We start from the raw sequence: 12,501 nt of genomic DNA, 5'->3' as shown, positions 1-12,501 counted from the left end.
ATATTGTATACACACACACGGAGCTGCTATTGTCAGCGCAAATCATATTCTTGGCAACCATTCAGCCTCTCTATCATGATTTCAGGTGCTGTGAGGTGCTCAAAATTGACTGGAAATGACTGGAAATTAATGTTATTGAAGTTAATAATAAAGGAATAAAACAGGCACAAGTTACATGACTTTATCTGTTCTTATCAATTTTTAAAGAAATCCAAAACCGAACAAAAACACTTGAGGGTGGTTTTGCCAAAACCAAAATCAAAACCCAATGACGATTTAGTACCAAAACACGGGTTTCTGCGCACATCTCTAATAGGTAAGCCTACCTACACAATTTCTCTTAATATATAAAAACAAATGTCCTAACTCACTGACTTATCACTGCCCAGTCCAAACCCCAGGACCTAGAACCATGAAATTCAGGGAGTTTATTCTTTCAATGACATCGACACCCACTAAGAAGGGATTTTTCAAAATTGGACTCCTAAAGGGCTGAAAACCTTTAAAATTTTTCCTCTCGGCCAAGGTGTTTGGGTGACAAAGCAACATGGCCCAAGTGCTGCAGGACTGTAAGCTCAATGTCTGGGACGAGAGCACCATGGTGCACAAGGGGGGTATTGAGGCACTGAGCAAAACCCTTAAAGACATCAGGAGCAATGATGGAGTGATGGGGGTGTTGCCGTGCTGCTAGCTGGAGACTTCCAGCAGACTCTGCAAGTAGTACTGACGGGAAGTGGAAGTTAAGGCGTATGTCAAGGTGTTGTACTGTATCTGTTGCCCCTCATCTGGAAACAGGAATAACATGAGGGTCCACTTCAGGGGTGAGGTCTCGGCTGGGCAATTCTCTAAACTTCTACTCAAAATAGGGGACTGAGAGTATCTCGAGACCAAGGGAAAGGAGACCATCCCTGCAGGCCTAGGCACAGTAGTGAAGACTAGCAGACCTCAGAGCCAGGATATATTCTGATACTGCCGATATCCAAAACAAGTCCATGGACTGGCTGTGCGAGCGTCTCATTCTGACCCCCAAGAACGACACCACTACCGTCATTAAAGACACTCTACTTCAGTCATTAGAAGGGGTAGAAATTGAGTAAAAGTCTGTGGCCTCGGTAGTGCAAATGGATAATGCAATCCACAATCGTGTAGAGTTTCTCAACACCCTTGATCCTCCCGGACTTTCAGCCCACAAGCTTCTTCTCAGTATGGGGGTTCCAGTGATGTTGCTGTGGACCCTCAACCTGCCCAAACTCTGCAGTGGCACCAGACTGCAGGTAAAGGCCCTCAGCAGAACTTCATCAAGCCACAGTGTACACCTGGTGTGCTCGGGGGGGTGTGGGTGTTCATACCACAAATACCCCTCATAAGATCAGAGTACCCCTTCCAGTTTAAGAGGCTGCAGTTCCCCATCATGCTCTGCTTTACATTGACCATCAACAAGTCCCAGGGGCAGTCACTGAAAGTGGCAGAGAGTGGCTGGAGGGAGGACTGCTCACATGGGCAGCTCTACATGGCCTGTGCCAGAGTGAGCTCACCCAGCAGCCTGGTGATCCCAGCCCCTGAGGAGAGAACCACTAATGTGAGCTCACCCAGCAGCCTGGTGATCCCAGCCCCTGAGGAGAGAACCACTAATGTGAGCTCACCCAGCAGCCTGGTGATCCCAGCCCCTAAGGAGAGAACCACCAATGTGAGCTCAGCCAACAGCCTGGTGATCCCAGCCCCTGAGGAGAGAACCACCAATGTGGTTTACAAAGAAGATTAAGTAGAGAAAAAAAAGTTCAACATACGACACATTCACTCATATTAAATGCTCCTTTACCTCAGAGGCATAAAATTATCTGAGCATATAAGTTAAGTTAAAATGGGATAAAATGAATAGAAATAGTAAATATCTATGGTCTACCTGGGTGAAACCAGGTACATCAGCATATATACTGTACATAATATACTGTATATAATAATTTGATTAACTCTGGATCAGCTTCCTGTCTTTGAGATTTGTTTAATCTGCTTTGATGAGTCTTTAGCATGACTACTCTAATTGCTGTAGAAGGTGACTTTCTTCCTGAATTTGTTGCCAGTTGATATCTGATCCAATTCACTCGCAACTATTGGTTGTCTGCTATAAAGAAGTGTGACGGACAAGGTTATCATCTGTTGATGGAGTAGTTTTGAACAAATAGGAATTTCCGCTGTCTCCCATCATCCTTTTCATTCTCTTCATTTACAGGTAGGCGTGATAATAACGCATCCGTATTACCATTCAACTTTCTGCTTCTGAACTTAATTATATGTTGGAAATTAAGCGTGCATTCTGAAAATGGGCCAGTGGATTGTTATCGGTAAATATTATGCATGGGGAAGCAGCTAAATAACTCTTACATGTTTCTGTAACAGCCCACACAGGTGCAAGGAGTTCTAACTATAATTATCATCAATTCACTATAATTTACATCATTTTGCTCTGTTCTTTGGAGTCCTCAACTGGCATAGGCAATTACTTTCTCACGCCCATCCTGTACCTGGGATAGGACTGCACCCAAACCCTGTGGGCTGGCATCGTTGTATACATGGAAAACTTCTTCATAGTCAGGGTAGGCCAAGAATGGGACATCAGTCAGCAGGAGTTTTAGTCATTGAAATGCTGTTTGCTGTTGGTCAGTCCAAACCACAGAGACATTGCATCTCTTCATTTCTGGGATTCCCCATAACAACTCATGCAATGGAGTGACTATTTTTGCAAAGTTTTCAATGAATCGACTGTAATAACCATCGAATCCCAGGAATTTTCAAACATCCCAGACAGTTTGTGGGACTACCCAGTCCCTGACAATGTGAATCTTCTTGGGGTCAGATGTTACTCCCTCAGCACTGACAATGTGTCCCAAGTATTACACTTCTGCCTTCAGGAGATGACACTTACATGATTTGACTTTAAGACCATATTTGGCCAGTTGCTTGAAAACTTTTTCCACATGCTGTAAATGTTCGCTAAAAGTTTTGGAGAAGATAATGATGTCATGGAGATACTGTAGAGCAAGACCATATCAAAATTCCTGTGCCCTAAACAGTGCCCCATTACCCTCTGAAAAGTTGCCAGGGCATAATCAAAATGGCAATCGGTCGAACTCAAACAACCCCACTGGGGTTGTAAAGGCTGTTTTTTCTCGATCTTCAGGAACCATGGCTACTTGCCAATATCCGCTGGTGAGATCCATTGAATATGTATCAGTCTTCAAGGCAGCCAGCGATTCCTCTGATCTCGGTAAGGGAAATGCATGATGGTAAGTAGCCTGGTTGAGTTTGCGATAATCAATGTAGAATCGTAAACTGCCATGTTTCTTTCATACCAGCACCAAAGGTGTTGGCCAAGGGCTGAGATTCTCCTTCATGACTTAAAACTCCTTAATCTTTTTTATCATTTGTCTAATGGGTTGGCACAGGGCTGGGGGTAAGGCCCGATTTATTTTGCAAATAGAAGGAGCCGTTCCCGTGGTATGTAATGTTGGACTCCTTCCACCTTACCAATGAGATATTTACTAAAAGTATTTTCATTTTGCAGGACAATCCATTCGGCTCCCAATTTCTCCTCTTCTGAGGTATCTGGGCCTCAAATCCTCAATCTTTTTCCGCCAAGCAGGTTCTTTCAGTGTTTTCAACTGGTTGTCAATGATCAGACTTGGATTATGGTGGATTCAACTCTAATTAAATCTTGGAAAGTTGTCTGTAACAACTTGGCTACTGGACATTTGCAAAACAATCTAATAAAATGGTCATGTGGGTTCAAGATTCTTACAGGGACTTTTCCCTGTTCAACTCGGGTTAACGTGTGAGCCACAGCAAACTGATTGGTTCCATTCTCTTCACAGGGCTCCAGGATCACTTGGTAATCTCTTCCACCAGGCCCAATCCTAGCCTTGCGGCCAATCATATTCTCTGAGTTGGCTTGGAGAATAATGGGCCTTTGATCTGCAATTCTGGCTTCACCAACGTCTTCTTTAGCGTTGGCGAATTTGTGCTGACCTTGAAGGAGCTGAATGGTCAGTCATAGTGATCTCCTATCATTTGTGCCACTGTCTGTAATTGGCCTTTCAGAGTGGTAAGCAGTTCTTTGGGACAGTTCTGCAGGATATTCATCACAATGATCACTGGCGGGAGATTGTTATCTAGAAGCATTGCAATAAGGCAGACTTGCTTTGATAATGCCGTCTGTCTGATTTTCATATCAGCTTCCCAGTAGACATGACAAGTGATCTGTAAACATTACTGGCTATTAGATTTAACCAGGATGGGGGTGGTGAAGTTACTTTTCTTTCTCCCCAATGCTGTACAAATTCTGCTAATTGTATAGTTGTGACTTGTGATCCAGTGTTGAGTAAAGCTGGCAGAGTGACCCTGTTTATTCGGACACCCATGGGCTACAAACTGTGGCCACCATGCCCCTAACAAAGTACATACTGGCATGGTGCTTCCCGAAGATTTGTCTTGTGGACACTAAATGATTAGTTTTAGTGAACTGAATCAATTACTCTATGATACTCCAAAGATATCAGCTAGGGCTAAGGTGCTGTCCTGAGAAGCTATGTAACTGCTGTGAGGCTGGAGATGAATTTACATTTCCACTGACGGTTGAAACTCTTCCTATCTGTGGTGATGTAAGAACGCCAATCTAACTTTTTCCACTTCTACAATGTATTTAAGCTCCCTGGCAATATTATTCCTGGAGGAGTTTATGGGGGCATAGGTTGTCTGTTCGGATATATCTAACAAGTATTTTAGCACAAAGTTCTTGCCTGTGATATTGCTGGGCAGCCTTCCTTACTAATAGGGATTAATGAGACACAGGTAGCATTTGAAGGCAGTTTATATAACATCCTATCTGCGCTACAAATGTTTATTCACTGGGTAATAGGTCCTGGCTGTTACTCCCTCCAGCTGATTTAGGGGTTACTGCAGCTAATGAGTGGTTCTAGACTTCCAGAGTGAATGGTCAGCGGGACACCTAACTGACACCTAGGCTGTCGACTGTCCTCACTGACAAGCATTTCATCTGTGCGGCACATGGAAGGTAAAGCTGAATGGTGCAGAATGCTGGAACTACAGTTCCCTTTGGACCATTTAACGGCTGGTAAATCTCCTTTTTATCCATCCTCCTGGGTGTCCCAGATGTTTCTCTCCGAGACCACGAGACAGTTCACGGGTGGCGGCCCATGTACCTGCTCCTGCAACTGGCCAAATTGTCCACAGTCACCAATGCAGCCCAATGTACACATGAATGTCCCTATCAGTAATATACCCCAACATCACAAATAATATAGAGGGCACATATATGGATCGTCCCAATGGGGCATCACATCGCCCTATAAGCTGCAGTTTATTTTTTGCTGGGATTAAATACTAAGAAAGTTGTACTGTATGGAGAACCTTCAACATAAAATGGATTTGACAAACTCTTTTGCTATTTTAAGGTACATAGATGAGATGTGTATGTCATAGTTACCTAGAATACAGCACACATGAGCTGTAGTGGAGCTGAAGTATAATAATAACAGCTGTACTGAATAATGGGAAGAGGCACTATATATGTGTTCATTTATACTGCCATTAACCTAGTACATATGCTGTAGCATCAGAAGGAAGGTGTACAGGGTGTAAGCATTCGCCACGTACCATACATCAGCACATACCATGCAGAGCCATAACTAGACTTTTTGGTGCCCCCCCCCCCATCCATATTTTAAGTACGGACATAATATAGTGCACCTGAGAGAGGGCCATGGCCTCATGGGGAAGGGCCATGGAAGAGATCGGGGAGGCCAGGAGATGCTGGGGATAAATAGTGACATAATATAGTGAACCTGAGAGAGGGCCATGGCCTCATGGGGAAGGGCCAGGGAAGAGATAGGGGAGGCCAGGAGATGTTGGGGATAAATAGGGACATAATATAGTGCACCTGAGAGAGAGCCATGGCCTCATGGGGAAGGGCCAGGGAAGAGATAGGGGAGGCCATGAGATGCTTGGGATTAATAGGGACAAAATATAGTACACCTGAGAGAGGGCCATGGCCTCATGGGGAAGGGCCGGGGAAGAGATAGGGGAGGCCAGGAGATGCTGGGGATAAATAGGGACATAATATAGTGCACCTGAGAGAGGGCCATGGCCTCATGGGGAAGGGCCAGGGAAGAGATAGGGGAGGCCAGGAGATGCTGGGGATAAATAGGGACATACTATAGTGCACCTGAGAGAGGGCCATGGCCTCATGGGGAAGGGCCAGGGAAGAGATAGGAGAGGCTAGGAGATGCTGGGGATAAATAGGGACATAATATAGTGCACCAGAGAGAGAGCCATGGCCTCATGGGGAAGGGCCAGGGTAGAGATAGGGGAGGCCAGGAGATGCTGGGGATAAATAGGGACATAATATAGTGCACCTGAGAGAGAGCCATGGCCTCATGGGGAAGGGCCAGGGAAGAGATAGGGGAGGCCAGGAGATGCTGGGGATAAATAGGGACATAATATAGTGCACCTGAGAGAGGGCCATGGCCTCATGGGGAAGGGCCAGGGAAGAGATAGGGGAGGCCAGGAGATGCTGGGGATAAATAGGGACATAATATAGTGCACCTGAGAGAGAGCCATGGCCTCATGGGGAAGGGCCAGGGAAGAGATAGGGGAGGCCAGGAGATGCTGGGGATAAATAGGGACATAATATAGTACACCTGAGAGAGGGCCATGGCCTCATGGGGAAGGGCCAGGGAAGAGATAGGGGAGGCCAGGAGATGCTGGGGATAAATAGGGACATAATATAGTGCACCTGAGAGAGGGCCATGGCCTCATGGGGAAGGGCCAGGGAAGAAATAGGGGAGGCCAGGAGATGCTGGGGATAAATAGGGACATAATATAGTGCACCTGAGAGAGGGCCATGGCCTCATGGGGAAGGGCCATGGAAGAGATCGGGGAGGCCAGGAGATGCTGGGGATAAATAGTGACATAATATAGTGCACCTGAGAGAGGGCCATGGCCTCATGGGGAAGGGCCAGGGAAGAGATAGTGGAGGCCAGGAGATGCTGGGGATAAATAGGGACATAATATAGTGCACCTGAGAGAGGGCCATGGCCTCATGGGGAAGGGCCAGGGAAGAGATAGGGGAGGCCAGGAGATGCTGGGGACAAATAGAGACATAATATAGTGCACCTGAGAGAGGGCCATGGCCTCTTGGGGAAGGGCCAGGGAAGAGATAGGGGAGGCCAGGAGATGCTGGGGATAAATAGGGACATAATATAGTGCACCAGAGAGAGGGCCATGGCCTCATGGGGAAGGGCCAGGTAAGAGATAGGGGAGGCCAGGAGATGCTGGGGATAAATAGGGACATAATATAGTGCACCTGAGAGAGGGCCATGGCCTCATGGGGAAGGGCCAGGGAAGAGATAGGGGAGGCCAGGAGATGCTGGGGATAAATAGGGACATAATATACTGCACCTGAGAGAGGGCCATGGCCTCATGGGGAAGGGCCAGGGAAGAGATAGGGGAGGCCAGGAGATGCTGGGGATAAATAGGGACATAATATAGTACACCTGAGAGAGGGCCATGGCCTCATGGGGAAGGGCCAGGGAAGAGATAGGGGAGGCCAGGAGATGCTGTGGATAAATAGGGACATAATATAGTACACCTGAGAGAGGGCCATGGCCTCATGGGGAAGGGCCAGGGAAGAGATAGGGGAGGCCAGGAGATGCTGGGGATAAATAGGGACATAATATAGTACACCTGAGAGAGGGCCATGGCCTCATGGGGAAGGGCCAGGGAAGAGATAGGGGAGGCCAGGAGATGCTGGGGATAAGAGAAGAGGAAGCTACAAGTGAGAATAATAATAAACATGAAAACTGACAGGCCCAAACAGCACCCCCTGCCCTATGGTGCCCTGGTCGCACTAGCCTACTTATGGCCCTGATACCATGCTGTATAGCAGAGAGCAGTTAGTGAGTGACACTTAATAATTGTATTACTGCTGTATCAGTAGCTAAATACAGTCGAGATAACAATAAAAGGACAAATCTTTACAACAACATGACTGTATTTCATATAGTGATGGAGACAGAAAAAAAGGGATTTGCCCCCCTGCACACTGTAGCATAATCAAGAAAAAATACTTAAATCCTACATAATAATAGCGATTCAGAGGTAATAGTTACATACATTTGCAAATATATGAATAAGCGCCAGGCCAATCGTCAAGGCTCCTCTATACTGGCGTCCCTAACATTAAGCTGTTCACGTCCGAGAAGCAAGGTACCCCAAAAAATTCCAGCCAAGGACCATCCCCAGGGCATCACACAAAAAGGGGAAAAAGATGATAGTGAAGTGTAAAGGATAGATGTGTAAGGATAAATCAATAAGTGTTAATGAAATTAGAAAGATTTAAAATTACATAAATAATAAACAAACAATTAGAAAAGTGATGAAAATATTCTATGTGAATTAAGTGGTGATGCTCTGAAAAAGGTCCAGCCAGTACAACTCCGGGGGCCCCACTCCCAAACGCTCACCCCAAAATAATTATTGCTATATAATAGTAGCACCCACTCTGGGTCATATAATTACAAATTTTCGTGTGATGCTCTGGGGATGGTCCTTGCCTGGAATTTTTTGGGGTACCCTGCTTCTCGGACGTGAACCCCTTAATGTTAGGGATGCTGGTATAGAGTTGCCTTGATGATTGGCCTGGCGCTTATTCATATATTTGCAAATGTATGTAACTAATACCTCTGAATCTCTATTATTATGTAGGATTTAAGTATTTTTTGTTGATTTTGCTGCAGTGTGCTGGGGGGCAAATCCCTTTTTTTCTGTGTTCATTGTAAACCCCGCCCTTTACAACCATACCATCTGCCGCTGGTGTAGAATCGCAGGGAAGGTGCGTACACTCTGCACTTTTGGTCTGACCTGGCCCAGTCATATCAGATTAATATTAAACTGCACATAGGTGCGATCCTTTGATTCAACCAGTTTTCATCCTACAGACATGATAGAAGGTGCGTACGCGTTCTTATTATACGAAAAGAATGGGTAGAACCCAGCTTTCCCCTGACATTTTACTGCAGCGCTGATTCCTGATGGGATGCGGTCAGAATGCTGACCGACAGCGGAAATCCTGAAGGTAAGTACTGGGGTTAGGGGGAAGGTTAGGGTTAGGCTGCGGGGGTGTTGGTTTAGGCCCCCGGGAGGCAGGGTTCAGTTTAGGCACAAGGAGGGGAGGTTAGGTTTAGACACAGGGATGGTTAGGGGTAGAATTAGGGGTTAGGTTAGGCTTACTTACCTGGGAGGCGTTAGCATTCTAACCTAGTCAGGATGATGGCGTCGGGATTTTGGCCAGCAGCCCGTCCCCCAACCCTTCCTTACAGATGCTTGAAGCCCCTCCCTCATCTGTAACTCCAACCTCCTACTGTAAAGAGCAAACTGGACATATGCACTGTTGCCAACACGATATGTAATTTCGTGCTGGATAACCAATTGCAGGCTGCAATCCCTTCATTGTGGGTCTTCCTACTCTACCCACCCGGTTTTTGGATACAGCAGAATGAGGGCTGATATGAAGAGATTGGAGGGGTGCTGGGACCAAGTGCAGGGTTTGGAGGGGTGTGGGGACCAAGTGCAGGGATTGGAGGGGTGCAGAGTTCAGAGGGGTGTCGGGACCAAGTGGAGGGCTGTGGGGACCATATGCAGAGGTAGGAGGGGTGCTGGGACCAAGTGGAAGGATTGGAGGGGTGCAGAGATCGGAGGGTTGCGGGGACCAGGTGCAGGGATATGAGGGTTGTGGGGACCAGGTGCAGCGATTGGAGGGGGTGCAGAGATCAGAGGGTTGCGGGAAGCAGGTGTAGGGATTCGAGGGGGTGCAGAGATCGGAGGGTTGTGGAGACCAGCTGCAGGGATTGGAGGGGTGCTGGGACCAAGTGCAGGGATTAGAGGGTTGTTGGGACCATGTGCAGGGATCAGTGGGGGTGCAGAGATCGGAGGTTTGAGGGGACCAGGTGCAAGGATTGGAGGGGGTGTAGAGATCAGAGGGTTGTTGGGACCAGGTGCAGGGATTGAAGGGGGTGCCAGGGATCGGAGAGGTGCAGGGACCAAGTGTAGTGATCGGAGGGTTGTGGGGACCAGGTGCAGGGATTGGAGGGGTGCAGGGATTGGAGGGCTGTGGGGACTAGATGCAGGGATTGGAAGGGTGCAGGGCTCAGAGTGGTGTGGGGACCAGGTGAGGGATCAGGGTTGTGGGGACCAGGTGCAGGGATTGGAGGGGTGCAGAGATTGGAGGGGTGCACGGACCAGAGTGATGCAGGGACCAGGTGCAGGGATGAGGGTTGTGGGGACCAGGTGCAAAGATTGGAGGGGTGCAGGGATTGGAGTGACGTGGGGACCAGATGCAGGAATGTGAGGGTTGTGTGGACCAGGTGCAGGGATTGGAGGGGTTTGTGGATCAGAGGGGTGCTGGGACCAAGTGAAGGGAATGGAGGGTTGTGGGGACCAGGTGCAGGGATTGGAGGGGTGTGGGGACCAAGTGCAGGACTTGGAGGGGTGCAGAGATTGGAGGGGTGCCGGGACCAGGTGCAGGAATTGGAGGGCTGTGGGGACCATATGCATAGATTGGAGGTGTGCTGGGACAAAGTCCAAGTATTGGAGCGGTGCAGGGATCAGAGGGGTGTGGGAATAAGGTGCAGGGATTTGAGGGTTGAGGGGACCAGGTGCAGGGATTGAAGGGGTGTGGGGACCAGTTGCAAGGTTTGGAGGGGTCCATGGATTGGAGGGTTGTGGGGACCAGGTGCAGAGATTGGAGGGAGTGCAGAGATGGGTTGTGGAGACCAGGTTGTGGAGACCAGGTTCAGGGATTGGAGGGGTGTGGGGACAAAGTTCAGGGATTGGAGGGGTGCAGAGATCAGAGGGGTGCCGGGACCAGGTGCAGAAATCGGAGGGCAGTGGGGACCACATGCAGAGATTGGGGGGTGCTGGGACCAGGTGCAAGGCAGTGGGGACCACATGCAGAGATTGGGGGGTGCTGGGACAAGGTGCAGAGATCGGAGGGTTGCCGGGACCAGGTGGAGGGATTGGAGGGCTGTGGGGACCATCTGCAGGGATTGGAAGGTTGTGGTGACCAGTTTCAGTGATTGGAGGGTTGTGTAGACCAGGTTTCAGGGATCAGTGGGGTGCTGGGACCAGATGCAGGGATAGGAGGGTTGTAGAGACCAGGTGCAGGGATCGGAGGGGTGCTAGGACATGGTGCAGAGATTGGAGGTGTGCAGGGACCAGGTGCAGAGATTGGAGGTGTGCAGGGACCAGATGCAGAGATCAGAGGGTAGTGGGGACCATGTACTGGGATCAGATTGGTTCTGGAACCATGTTCAGGGATTGGAGGGTTGTGGACACCAGGTGCAGGGATCAGAGGGGTGCTGGGACCAGGTGCAGGGATTGGAGCGCTGTGTGGACCAGGTGCAGGTATCATACGGGTGCTGGATTCAGATGTGGGGATTGGAGAGTTGTGGGGACCAGGTGCAGGGATTGGAGGCTTGTGGGGAACAGGTGCAGGGATCAGAGGGGTGGCGGGACCAGGTGCAGAGATTGTAGGATTATGGGGACAATCTGCAGGAATTGGAGGGTTGTGGTGACCAGTTTCAGTGATTGGAGTGTTGTGTAGACCAGGTGCAGGGATCAGTGTGGTGCTGGGACCAGATGCAGGGATTGGAGAGTTGTAGAGACCAGGTGCAGGGATCGGAGGGGTGCTAGGACCAGGTGCAAAGATTGGAGGTGTGCAGGGACCAGGTGCAGAGATCGGAGGGTAGTGGGGACCATGTACTGCGATCAGAGGGGTGCTGGAACCATGTTCAGGGATTGGAGGGATGTGGGCACCAAGTGCAGAGATCAAAGGGGTGGTAGGACCAGGTGGAGGGATTGGAGGTGTGCGGGGACCAGGTGCAGAGATAGGAAGGGGTGCTTGGACCAGGTGCAGAGATTGGAGGGGTGTGGGGACCAGGTGCAGGGATCAGAGGGGTGCGGGGACCAGGTGAAAGGATTGGAGGGGTGCTGGAACCAGCTGAAGGGATTGGAGGGGTGCTGGGCCCAGGTGCAGAGATTGGAGGGGTGCGGGAACCAGGTGCAGGGTTTAGAGGAGTGCGGGGACCAGGTGCAGAGACTAGAGGGGTGCGGCGACCAGATGCAGGGATTAGAGGGGTGCTGGAATCAGGTGCAGGGATCGAAGGGCTGCTTGGACCAGGTGCAGAGATTAGAGCATTGTGGGTACCAGGTGCAGGGATTGGGGGGGTGCTGGGACAAAGTGCAGATATTGGAGGGGTGTGGGGACCAGGTCAGTTGCAAGGATTGGAGTGGTCCATGGATCGGAGTGGTGTGGGGACCAGGTGCAGAGATCGGAGGGTTGTGGGGACCAGGTGCAGGGATTGGAGGGAGTGCAGAGATTGGAGTGTTGTGGGGACCATGTGCAGGGATCGGAGGGGTGCTGGGACCAGG

The 12,501-nt window shown here is 49.3% G+C and overlaps 1 protein-coding gene across 1 annotated transcript in view; it reads right to left on the bottom strand.

Moving 5' to 3' along the window:
* LOC148430837 (alpha-2-macroglobulin-like protein 1) overlaps positions 1-12,501 on the bottom strand; it is a 630,872-nt gene that overhangs the window by 581,001 nt on the left and 37,370 nt on the right. The window lies entirely within an intron of this gene.

Source organism: Taudactylus pleione, unplaced genomic scaffold (genome assembly GCF_031769625.1).
Source record: "Taudactylus pleione unplaced genomic scaffold, aTauple2 ptg003137l, whole genome shotgun sequence".
Classification (NCBI taxonomy): Eukaryota; Metazoa; Chordata; class Amphibia; order Anura; family Myobatrachidae; genus Taudactylus; species Taudactylus pleione.
This window is presented reverse-complemented; position numbering and strand designations above follow the sequence as displayed.